General features: G+C 36.5%; 1 protein-coding gene and 1 pseudogene across 1 annotated transcript in view; both read right to left on the minus strand.

The window, feature by feature from the left end:
• The window catches only part of C3H7orf78 (chromosome 3 C7orf78 homolog), an 86,473-nt gene extending 85,563 nt beyond the window's left edge, over window positions 1–910 (minus strand). Inside the window, exon 1 of the mRNA XM_065541173.1 lies at window positions 248–910. The gene's annotated coding sequence lies outside the window, so the exon portion shown is untranslated. The remainder of the gene's footprint in view (window positions 1–247) is intronic.
• A 10,128-nt stretch (window positions 911–11,038) lies between these two features.
• On the minus strand, window positions 11,039–12,207 carry LOC102125839 (lupus La protein pseudogene; annotated as a pseudogene).
• Window positions 12,208–13,194: the final 987 nt, after the last annotated feature.

A 13,194-nucleotide genomic window follows, 5' to 3' on the forward strand; every position in this document is an offset into this window, starting at 1 on the left:
AAGAATACAACTTCAAATCATGGTTCAGAACACAACTAAGGGCAATCCATTTTAAAAGTCATGAAAGGTTGCTGTTACTTAGCCCAATTTGAAAACCAAATTGCTTCAATAAGTTTGAATAAACGTACAGTATTTAAGTATTTTTATAGTTATCCATCCCTTTTTCAGAGCTTATTTTCAATATCTATTTTTCAATATCCATTCCATATACAAGGTGGCCACATTCCAACATAAGATCGACCTTTACCTTTGTATTTCTTCTAGAGACACTCCAGATTCAAAATAGTAAGAGAAACATACAACAATTTGTTGGAGAAATATATGTCCATTGTCATTTTTCTGGTTTTCTCACGGACATATTCTTTTTTTTTTTTTTTTTTGAGATGAAGTTTTGCTCTTATTGCCCAGGCTAGAGTGCAGTGGCACAATCTGGGGTCACTGCAACCTCTGCCTTCCGGTTTCATGTGATTCTCCTGCCTCAGCTTCCCAAGTCACTGGGGTTACAGGTGCCCGCCACCACGCTCAGCTTTCTTTTGTTTTTGTATTTTTAGTAGAGACGGGGTTTCACCATGTTGATCAGGCTGGTCTCGAACTGCTGACCTCGTGATCCACCCGCCTCGACCTCCCAAAATGCTGGGATTACAGGCGTAAGCCACCGCACCTGGCATGAGATATTCTTAAAATGAAAGATTTTAGCAGCTAGAAACCAATCAGCAATGAGTTAAAACACCAACACCATTTCTCTTCTTTAGCTTTAGTATGATAATTTGGACTATGCATAATATAAGATCGACTTCTGTTCTTTGTCTTTGAGAAATTTCAAAGCCTTAAGTAAAGTGTGTTTTTCCTTATCTCAAATCTAACTGATGTTGTCTCGAGAAAACCTTTGTAGAAAATGAAAAGCTCCATGCCCAACTCTGGTGACATTTCAGAACTGATGAGTAGAAGTTGCAGTATATGAAACTTTTAGTTCATATGATAATCCGTCCATCCACAAGTGGAGAAAAAGTGGTACCACCCTTCCTTGATTTGCATACAGATTTGGTCAAGCAGGCCTTCTGTGTTACATCAGAGGGAAATTAATCAGGTTACATTCATAGCACTGTGCATAAATTCATCTTTTTCTCAGAAAGTGTCCACATACAAATGCCAGCATTTATAAGGGACATATTTCTTCTGAATTGAAAATATCAAGCTAGTATATTTATGACTGTGACATCTAAAAACTAGTGAATACAGTAGAAACGTTTCTTCTTCCAAGATGACACGCACAATACATTTTAGTGTGGTGTGCATCAAAATATGTGTACTTAGTACCATTCTGCCCCTTGGTAATACAATACGGATTCTAGGAAACAGACTCTGATTGACGTTCAATCATGAAGACTAGCTTTCTGGGACTGATATTTTTTTTCATTTGGATTAGATGCAGGTTGCTTGTTTTAAACACATATATTCTGATTTTTCTAACATTTTATGGTTGCTGGTAATAGATAGAGGAAAATGAGTAAAAATCTTGAGAATTTCCTTGAACTATTTCTGCTGTAGCAGCTCTCTTACAATTAAAAAGAGTATCTATCCATTCACCTTAAACTTTGCACAATAATATATTCATGATTGTTTGGTTACCTGTGATCAGCTGAATAAATGTTTTACTTCTTTTTTAACTTCTAGAAAAAAGTTGCAATTATCTGTTATATGAAAAAATTATTACCATAGTATCTGACTTCCTTTGTGACTGTCAGAGCCAGCATCTCTTACTGCTTTCTAGAGTGCAACCAGATTCCCCATCTCCCTCCTGTCTGCTTACCAGTCACTAGAATTGACAGATAACACAGGAATAAGGCTTCTCAGTATTTTGGCATGGTTAAAAGCACATTTTTTATTTTCCTAGCTGTCAATATTCCAAATAAAAACTAAAAATTTCAGTCAAGGCTAATCATAGTTCTAAGAATGTAATCCTTATAATTGATAAATATTTTTGGCTTAAATATAGATTAATAATAAATATAGGTCTAGAATTACAGTTGTATAGACTTTCAATACTTTTACATTGTTTTTATTTAAAAAAAACAGTTGTCATAATCATTCTATACTTATTTACTATTTACTATAAAAGGGGTTCTATGTATATATGTCATACATTAATAGACAACAGACTCATTGATATAACTTATTTTTCTTTCCATTATAGAGTAAGCGTTTTCTCCCGGTGTAAAATATTCTACCAAAACCTTATCTCCAATGGGTAAATACGATTTCATAATATAGTTATACAATAATTAGTTTAATATTTTAAATTTGTTAGACATTCAAGTTGCTTCTTTTTGATTATTGAATATTAAGTAGAATATCTTTGCATACAAGTGTTTGATTGCATTTCTGATTATCTCCTAGACTGGGTTGGAGGAGTAAATCAAAGTACATAACTGTGTTTTAAGTTCAGGATATATACTGCTCCATTGTTTCAAGAGAAATTGTAACAGTTTATATCCCATTAGCAGAATATGAACATTTCTGTCTTACTCTACATCTAGCAGCATTTTGCGTAATCTTTCAAAGACATTTTCTAATTTGATAGAGAAAATGACACTCAATTTAATTTTATTTGCATTTTTATGGCAAACGTGGTTGAATTTTTTTAGATACATGTATTATCCACTGAAATTTTCTTTTTTGTGAATCATATCCTTATATCTGCTACCTGTTTTTTATTTTCAGTTTTTTTAAGAAATGGGGTGGATTTCATTATGTTGCCCAGGCTGAACTTGAACTCCTGGCCTCAAGCAATCCTTCTGTTTCAGTTTATCAAAGCACTGGGATTACAGGCATGGCCACCGTGCCTGACTACTTCTTTTGGTCTTTATGCTTTTAACAGTTTCCAAATTAGAAAGGCAAACTTAATTCTTTATATGTAACTAAATGTCACTGCATATTTATTTAGGGGAGGGTAAACTTGTTACACATTTTGTAAAAAGAAGTTCTAACAGGAATTCTTTAATTTAGCTATTATGCTTTGCTTTTTAATGTTGCAATACCTTTTAAAACACCATCTTCAGATGGAGCTCAGAATACATTGGAAATCACCTGGTAAGTATGAGAGGTACAATTGGTAAAGTACTCTGCCAAGGGTTTCAGCTCCTAGTTGCTTATCTGGGCTACATTGATAAAGAGCATCGTCGACTGAGGGTATAAACAGTGCTTCATCCAGTTACCTCATGTTTATTTCACTGTTTGTTAGTATCTCTATAAAGAATATGGATAAAAAAGAAGATGAAATTACGATCAATTAGTTTTTACCCCCTGCACTATTGGTCCCCTGGGTAAGGAAATATATTAAAGTTAGTATCTAAAATAAAGCTTCATGAATTATGTATAGATTTCATAAAATTTCTCTCACATTAAATTGATAGTTTACAATAGCTAGGTGAAAAGAGTACATTTAATCAAATCTTTTTATAATGGAACAGTTTTTAAAATTTATTTTGAATTAAAAATGTATGTACACACACACACACACACACACACACCCCTCTTGTATAGGGTGCCTGTCTGTCTATAGTGTGTGTGTTATGAAGGGTGAAGGAAAGATTTATTCTGTAGAACTGCAAAGCTGAGACTGTAGATTCCAAGAAAAGACTCTCTTCTGGTGCCAGTGGTGAAAACCAGGCTTAGAATCAGTCACAATGATAAAATCAAAATCTTGGGAGGAAGTAGTTAAGTCATCTACATATATATGAATAGAAATGGAGTGAGAAAAATATCTTATATGCAAAACATGTTACAAATCTATTTTTCAAAAATTTCCAAATATACTCCTGCTTTTCTGTGGATTTCATTAACACGAAAGTACATTAATAAGAAACTCTTCTCTGTCTGAGCTTTTGAAACATCTCACATTAGGAACTTGCTGAATTAAGCCATCTGTGTATCTTCCACTTGCTCCAGAGTGTGGATTTATGAATAACTTATAGAGAAATTATAAGATGCTTTAGCTATTTCAAGTGATTTTAATTAGTCCTCTCACATAGCAGAGTTCAGAGGATTTTACAACATTAAAATCAATATTGTTCAACATGATTAAAAAAATGCTTTTTGTTTCCCAATAAATTTGCTTTGTAATCGTTTCTTCTTGGTTGAAGTGTATATATATTTTATGACAAGCAAATTTATCATTCAAACTTAAAAACAATCTCAAAACCACTGCTATTAATATTAAATATCAAAGACTTTCTATTACTTTTCTGTAGATGTTTCAGTATCTTATGAGATTAATTAATTAATTAATTAATTAATTTTTTTTGAGACGGAGTCTCGCTCTGTCGCCCAGGCTGGAGTGCAGTGGCCGGATCTCAGCTCACTGCAAGCTCTGCCTCCTGGGTTTACGCCATTCTCCTGCCTCAGCCTCCCGAGTAGCTGGGACTACAGGCGCCCGCCACCTCACCCGGCTAGTTTTTTTTTGTATTTTTTAGTAGAGACGGGGTTTCACCGGGTTAGCCAGGATGGTCTTGATCTCCTGACCTCGTGATCCGCCCGTCTCGGCCTCCCAAAGTGCTGGGATTACAGGCTTGAGCCACCGCGCCCGGCCATCAATAACTTTTTTAAAAAGCTCTTTTTTTTTTTTTTTTTTTAATCTCAAATGAATTATGCCTTTCCCTGAAAGTGAGTAATTGATGAACAAAACCACTTGGTAAGAATGATGTTACTAGCACAGAAGGGCCCGGAAGACCCAATAGGCTATTATGTTGTTCATAAACAAGAGGATTATTCTATCTTTGCACTCTGAACTCTGGATATTATAATTTAATTGCAAAAATTAATAATAATGGTGATATCAATAAAATACATTTTTGTTTTCTTAAGAAACTAAGTATATTACAACTCTGGATCAAATATCAAACTACTTGGAAGCCAAATGCAATCCCATGGGGAAAAAAATGAACACAGTGTCCTACACATTTAAGAATAGCAAATGGGCTGGGCACGATGGTTGACTCCTGTAATCTCAGCACTTTGGGAGGCTAAGACAGGTGGATCAGAAGGTCCAGAGATTGAGACCATTGTAGCTAACATGGTGAAACCCTGTCTCTACTAAAAATATAAAAAATTTGCTGGGTGTGGTGGCGCGCACCTATAGTCCCAGCTACTCGGGAGGCTGAGACAGGAGAACTGCTTGAACCTGGAGGGTGGAGGTTGCGGTGAGCAGAGATACCACTGCACTCTAGCCTGGGCAACAGAGCGAGACTCTGTCTGAAAAAAAAACAACCCAAAAACAAATAAAGCAAAACAAAAACAACAATGAAAATGTGAAGAGAAATACCTTCCTAATTTAGGGAAATCAAAACACAACAGAGAAGGTTTACTGCATTAAAATGAATTTCTACAAGTCATATCTTAAAATATGAAATCCTGACTGCATATATTGATAGTTTTTCAACTGTCAGTTTTTAACAAGGTAAATATCAGTGGATACGAACAATTAATATGCCTAAAAGGAATGGCAAGCAAATAAGAAGAACTTTTTAGAAAGTGAGCAACAGAGTGATGAAATGTTAAGTGGAAAAAATGAGTATGGACTATATATATTAAGGCTCTTCTTTAGCAGATGACACATACAGCACAAGAACAAAAAAGCAGTGCTTATTTCTCATTTTTTAGAGTAGTCTATTATGTTAAGTTTAAAAAAATGAGCCAACCGTTTTGAGACTTCCTTTTATTTACTTGGAACAGATATTGCAATGCTTATTACAAATTATTTGAAACTAAGAGAAAAATATGTAGCTTTAGATTTTAGTAATTTTCAGAAACACTAAAATGAAAGAGTTCTATGTCTTCATTTAAGTATTTTCTGTGATACATGACTGGTTCCCAGTGAAGGAAGAGGGAAATCTACCTTGGGTGAAACAAATAAAATTATATATAAAGTTGACTCATCAATACAAAAAATTCATTTGAAGACAGACACTCAAACATGGTTTCCTGGGGCACTGGTGCCTTTCTTAGATTCTAGTGTTTTGCTTTCTTACACTCCAGCTGACAATGATGCCAGTTAGGTACTGAGGCCTTGTGGGTCACAGTCCATTTGAGATTCTGATGAACACTATGAACTACCTTCCTTTAAAAGTATTTTTCTTCAAAGAAAAGAATGGCTATAATTTCAGAGACTTCATAGAATCTGAGGTTGATTCATAAATTACAGAACCAAGATTAATATCTTTGTCCTAAGAAAAAAAATGATATACACATTAGGAGATCATAATAGTTAAATTTTAAAACAGCTGGAATTTTAACATATTGGAGGCATGGTAATAAAAAGATCTTTGGTTATTTACTCTATTTTAATCTATGAGTTTTACCTTTTCAAAAATTATCAATGATAAATAAAAACTCTTTTGGTCAGAACTACTTTTACTTATTTTCAAGGTTAATTTTAATTTTAAATAAATTTGTAAGACTTTAATTTAGTGTTAGTTGAATGAGAGATGATCATAACATTTTCTTTGGTGAAGTCAAAGAAAGTCTTTGCTTTAAAAAGGAATCAAACTGGTTTTTATGGAATACCTTTTCAAGTCAATTTTTCCCAGAGTCAATCACACCACCATTTGCTTAGAAAAAACAGCTTTTTGGTGTCATATAATGCGGGTTTAGAACATGGATTCAGGTTCAAGAAGCACTTTGTCACAGATAATGTAATGTTCCCTTAGTTAAGGTGGTATTCGGACTTTTTTTTTTTCTGGTTTGAGTAACAGAGTAACAGGCTATTGATCTATTGGGATGAATTATCACTTAAACAAAAAGCAGGATGCCATGCCTATTTTGTGCGTTTCTATTTATATTCTTATTTTCATTTTTTGTATACATTTTATTGGAAATAAAACTTTCTAATAACAATGCTCTTTAGAATGCTTGAAAGTGCTTAAATGACATATTTATAAAGATAAAATAGTGCACTATGGTTTTCAATTCTATTTATTGAATCTTCATGTTGTCATAGAAGTAGTTTGTGTATACAGAATGGCCCGTATTTACATGGGGAGGCGTTGTAGTTCCTGCTGTGTGTGCTTACACATTAAATCATCATACTGTAGGTAAATGCAGGTTTTGTTCTATGTAAATAAGTGAGACGATGGGTCTTTTTACTAATCCATATTTCCATGTATTGTCTGGATTTTTACTGGTGACAGTGAATCTAGTTAATAGCCATAGTGCTCTATAGAAAAGCACATTGAAAAGCTAAAAACATCATATAAACATAAGGGAACATCATATGTGAGTTAACTATTATTATTGTTTGCTTTTATGATGTAAACAAATGATCAACATTTAAAACCATGATTGAATTTATTAGTGCAATTCACTAAAATAACTGAAATAGTCTTTGGCATGAAAAGACCTGCTCAGCTGGGTTAATCATGAAACTACATGGACGCTTTGTGCCACACAGCTCTGTTGATTTCCACGAAGAGCTATCAATTGTGGGTGAGAGAGGAATTCAGGGGATAAGTGTCTAGTAAAACAAAACATACCTCTCTAGGCAGAGATGGATTTACCAGGAAACCAATGAAGCACAAGCTTTGAGGCCTCTTACAACCTCCTACTGACCCCTTACTTCCAAGTCCTTGCAAGGGGCCTTAGGAATGTCTGTGAGTATTTGCTTTTGTAACATTCCCCAAAATACAGTGTTTTCTATGAAATCAGTTAAGACAGTTCTCTCCTCACTTTAGTTTCTTTATACTTTTCTCATGGGAAGTACACTATAGTAATCGGAGTGATTGCAGTCATTTTTGAGATCTGGCTAAAAGGAAGCTGAGCATGCATTGAGATTGAGTGTACTATGATATATTTATGTGGTTCACAGTCTCTTCCATGGATATTCCTATGTCATTACTAGCTTTCACTGTGTAGGAATGACTTTCTATTATCCTCCTTTCCAGTTTAGGTGTTGTCAGGTCACAAGGATGTCAACATCGGACTCAGAGGCATGTCACTGTATAAACATGCCCAACAGTATCAGACAGTGGAAACATATGTGTGATGATGAAAAACTTGGTCTTGAAATACACATACTCAAAAGCTAGTCTTTGGAAATTTGTCCATATCCTACAGCTTATAAAAGACGAAAACAGTAACCTTAAAAATTTACACAATAGTACTAGTGATGAGCTATGAAACTTAAATAAATTTTTCTAAATTATTGTTAATAAAAATTTTCTATCAACTATGCCAGAAGCCTGAATTTTATCTTCTTATTCTCTTTATAGAAAATGTTATAACACTTTTGTCATGTGAGGAGATACTCAAAAAGTATACAGCCAAAAAAACAGGAAAAAGTATTATAGAAGTGTGTATTAATAAAAATATACATTTTGCTTGTATTTTGTACCGTAGATATTTGTCAGCTTTTAAAATTATGCAATAGGTTGGGATTTTTCTCTTTCTAAATAATATTCACTATTGTATCTGATTCTGTATGAATAATTTTGCATTCTTTTTTATGAAGAGAGTCCAGATAATCTAAGCTTCGGACCTCATAAATCACGGCTTTGCCCCTTACTTGAGAACTTTGCAAAGAAGAATGCCAGCCAGTGAAAGTTCAGAGAGGAAGGAAGAAGAAACTGTCCAATGACCTTTTTTCTTATGGCTTTCTTTCTTTTTTTTTTTTTTTTGAGACGGAGTCTCACTCTATCGCCCAGGCTGGAGTGCAGTGGCGTGATCTCAGCTCACTGCAAGCTCCGCCTCCCGGGTTCACCCCATTCTCCTGGCTCAGCCTCCGGAGTAGCTGGGACTACAGGCTCCCGCCACCTCGCCCGGCTAGTTTTTTCTATTTTTTTTTAAGTAGAGACGGGGTTTCACCCTGTTAGCCAGGATGGTCTCGATCTCCTGACCTCGTGATCCGCCCGACTCGGCCTCCCAAAGTGCAGGGATTACAGGCCTGAGCCACTGCGCCCGGCCTTTCTTATGGCTTTCTAACTTGATTCTTGACAGGGTCACCAAGGTCAGCCTGCAGGGGAATAGGTTTCTTTCTCTTTATTTAAATATCTACATCTCCCCTACAGAAGTGCATCAAAATTGTTTCAATCAGTCATCTTTATTGTAAGATTATTAGTAGTTTTAAAAATATATATTCTTTTGACATAATTTTTCTACGTTGAAAAATATTGCTTTTAGTTAAAAAAATTAAAGTTATTATTTTAAAGAACTTGGCTCAAACATGGACAAGGTGAGAGTGGTTCCCATTAGCACAGTTCAAATAGATTTTAAGTTTATATTATTGCCTTTTTACTACAGGAGAGGCCCTAGAATTACCCACATAATTAATTACAATTTTAGTTTTTAAATGCTTGAAAAAATAAGAGGAAAGTGAACAAAAATCATATGATAGATGCTAAATATTCAAGCTTATAGAACATCCTTTTCTGAGGGAAGCACAACCTATTTATTGCAAGCTATTAATATCTTGCATCTCCTATCCTGTCAGAGTAATCTGTGGAGAGACATTTGATTGATTATCTCTGGAATCTGCCCTTCCTCACTTCCTTCTCTGGCCCCTCCTTGTCCACACGGGCCTCTGTAGAAACCAGTGAGGGATGACTGGGGTTAAAGGCTTGTCTCTGGAGAGGGCTGCCAACCTCACCTTGCTCCAGATGTCCACAAAACACAACCAACCTTCCAGACACAACTCCTGACTCCATCTCTTTTTCTTGTTTTCTCTCTTTACAGGCACACTGGTATTTTTTCACAGGGAGATAATTCTCATTCACGTCTAGGAAGAAAATTTCACTCTCAAAACTGTTGGTGAGAGACTCCTTTAAGAGAGTTTCTCTGTTCTTGTGGAGATGATTTAGTAAGGCGGTGCTGGAGTTCAAATGGCGTCTGCACAGGTCTACCTTGCCTCACTTTTAAGCTTTTAGGAAGAGAGCTTTTAGAAAGAGAAAAGTGCGTTCCAAAAGGGAACTCTGGAAAGAGGAAGAAGGAACAGGGCTGAAACTTTGAGAGAAAATGGAAGGAGTTGGAAGATGGAGGGAGGAACCAAAATAACTAATAAGAATTTCTGGAGCTGGGTGCAGTGGCTCACACTTGTAATCTCAGCACTTTGGGAGGCTGAAGTTGTGGATCACTTGAGTTCAAGAATTCCAGAGCAGTCTGGGCAATGTGGTAAGATCCTGTCTCTACCAAAAATACAAACATTAGCTGGGCATGGTGGTGCCTGTAGTCCCAGCTATACGAGAGGCTGAAGCAGAAAGGTCCCTTGAGCCCAGAGGTTGAGGCTGCAGTGGGCTGTAATCAGGCTACTGTGCTCGAGCCTGGATGACCAAGTGAGACTATCTCAAAAAAAAAAAAAAAAAAAGAATTTATTAGTTTCTTCTTATGAAATATACAATATAGGCCCCCTCTTTTTGCTCCTGTGTGAGAATGTTAAGAAAAGTCTTTGGCTTGATGTGCAAACCTGATTCCTCTGGATTCCTTTTGGGAGAGAGGTTAGAACAAGAACTGAGGCCTGGTTCCAGTAAGTGCCTGGATGCAGGACAGCAGGGGAGCTGACATCCTGGATATGCAAGATAACAGTGTGGAAATAAAGGAGTGAAGACAATTAATAAAACATGGAATGTTTTAATAAGACTGCAAGGAAGAGTACAGAGAAATACGGAAAATACAAAGGTAGCTGTTTTATTGTAGCATGGACATGGACATTATGGCCGGCAATTTAGTGGTTTTAAGCTCTTTATGTTGTTTGCTTGTGGTATATATTTGACAAGTAATTTCCATTTTCCAAGTCATTTGTTCATCTGTAAAATGAGGACACTAATTCATATAACTTCCCTGGATAGGTTTCTATTTTTGGTGAGAATTGCTTTTTTCTTTTCATGTAGTATATATTTTATTAGTTTGTACTAATACATTCTCATATTACAAAGGCAATTTAGTGGAGGAATCTTCCTTCTGATATTTGAATCGTGTGAAATAACACAAACAGAACTATACATTCAAAAAAATTCTCTTTTACATAGCAAAAAAAGACAAGTTAAACAACAAAAAACTTTTCCTTTCTCACAGGTGGACATTGAAGTGGACCTAATTCGGTTTTCCTATTAAAAGCCCCCACAAACAAAAGTAATTTTAAACCTATTTAAAATGAATAAAAATTTGGTTTACTAAATTACTGGTCTCCAGCACCATTTTCTGTTTTCGGTTGTTTGGATGCAGGTTCTTCTTTGTCTGTTTCTTCTCTTGCTCTTTTCATAGGTCCAGCTGCACCATTTTCATCATGTGCATCATCACTAGCAAACTTTGTTTTCTTGCTCTGAAACTGTAGTTTTTCTTTACCAGACCCAACCTGGGCAGCTTTATTACCCTTTCCTTTTCCTTTAAATCTGCAACCTTTTGACTTCCATTTGTTTAGGGATTCCTGTTGGTCTTCTATTATTTTTTTCAGTGCTTCTTTTGCCACCTCTCCTTCTAGTACTTCCCAAGTCACTTCTCTGTTCCTTAATTGTAGGTTACCATTATTTGCATCTTTGGCTTTACCCAATGTTTCCTTGGCTTTTTCCTTGAATAGAATTATCCCCTTTTTTGCTCCTCTAATGAAGTCTATCCATTTTATTTCACCATGATTTGAGAAAAGGATGTGTAAATCTTCTCTACAGGTCTGATCATCTAAATCACCCGAAAATTTCAGCAAGCATCCAATCTTTTGGAGATTTCATTTCAGCATCTTCTAACTTTTGTTTTGCTTCTTGCTCTTGTTTAGCTCTTTTTTTTTTTTTTTTTTTTTTTTTTGGCAAAGTGATCGTCCTTGGAAAGTATTATCAGGTCTGTGTCTTTGTACTTCTGGCCAGGGGTCTCTACAAACTTCTTAGCAGATTCAATGCTATCAAACACAACAAAAATTGATCCTTAAATGCTTTATGCACTGTTCTTCTCATCTGAATATTTAGTACTTGACCTTTATCTTCTAACCATTCTTTCATGTCATCAAGATTTGCATCAGTTGGGAAGCCTTTAATATAAACAGATCTGTTTTTTACATCATTTTAATACTCATCAGCCCCTTCACGTAGGGGTTTGCTTGGAGACCTTCTGATTTTAGCTTTATCTTCACTGATTTCCACGAGTTCTGCCTTGGATTTGCTCAACGCTTCCACAATTACGTTAAAGTCTGTTGTTAGACGATTCAACCTATTGAATTTTATCATTATCTCCAAAGGTACCCAGACTTCATCCAGTTATATCTTTTCCTTTAAAAACTTGTCCCGTGGCAACCCGAAGTCTCCAAAATAATACTCAATTTGTTGACAGATTTTGGCCTCCAGGGCAGCCATCTTTTCATTATCACCGTTTTCAGGGATTGTGGCTGAGAGACGGCCACAAGCCTTCGGTGAGACTAGAACGCGGTGGAGGTAAAAAACCGAAAGGACGTAATGGGGATGGGGGCAGTCATAGTCCCGTCTCAAAGCAACCGCAGAACTGCCTGGGCACCAGCCACGTGCGGAGAACCCCAGGCTGCCGCATTCCTCGCAGGGGCAGCCTCGTCGCCGCCCGCTCCCCCTCCGCTATGCCGCCTCCGGCTCAGCCTGAACGTGAGGAAGGCGAGGGGCTAACGGACACCGCGAGAGACAGTAAGGAACGGAAACGTGCCATTGCGCACCAGCAAAGCAGGCCCTTTTGTAGCTTCTCTTTGGTGAGAATTTTTAACAAATGGTATGAAAGTGCATTATTGGAATACTTGGACCCTTATTTCTATATGGCCACTGTGGTCTCTGATACAAGGTAAGGTAATGCTTATTTCTATTATAATTACTGCAGCTCTAAACCCCACTGGAAATCAGCCCTCAGCATTCTCCTAGCTTTTTCAATGTTCCAGGTTATTGCCTCATGTTTAATCCAGAGCAATGCCCACAGCTATTCTTCTAGAGACACCACTGCTGATGGCCTCATAGACCCCGGTATAGGGAGGACTCTGAGTTCTCATATTTTTCACAGCACAGCTGAGAAGGGGCTGTGACTTTTAACATCTAGAATTTGTTGGAGTGTTAGATTAAAACAGAAACACAACTTAGAGGGCGAATTCCACCTGCCTCAGTTTTCAGAAGCAGGTTGTCTACCTAGCTATTCGCCATTCTCTGAGACAGAAGGCAGTTCACCCACCACTGAATGCTCCAGGCATTTTCTCACCTCAGAGTCTAGGCCTGATTC

Source organism: Macaca fascicularis, chromosome 3 (assembly GCF_037993035.2).
Source record: "Macaca fascicularis isolate 582-1 chromosome 3, T2T-MFA8v1.1".
In the NCBI taxonomy this organism is placed as follows: Eukaryota; Metazoa; Chordata; class Mammalia; order Primates; family Cercopithecidae; genus Macaca; species Macaca fascicularis.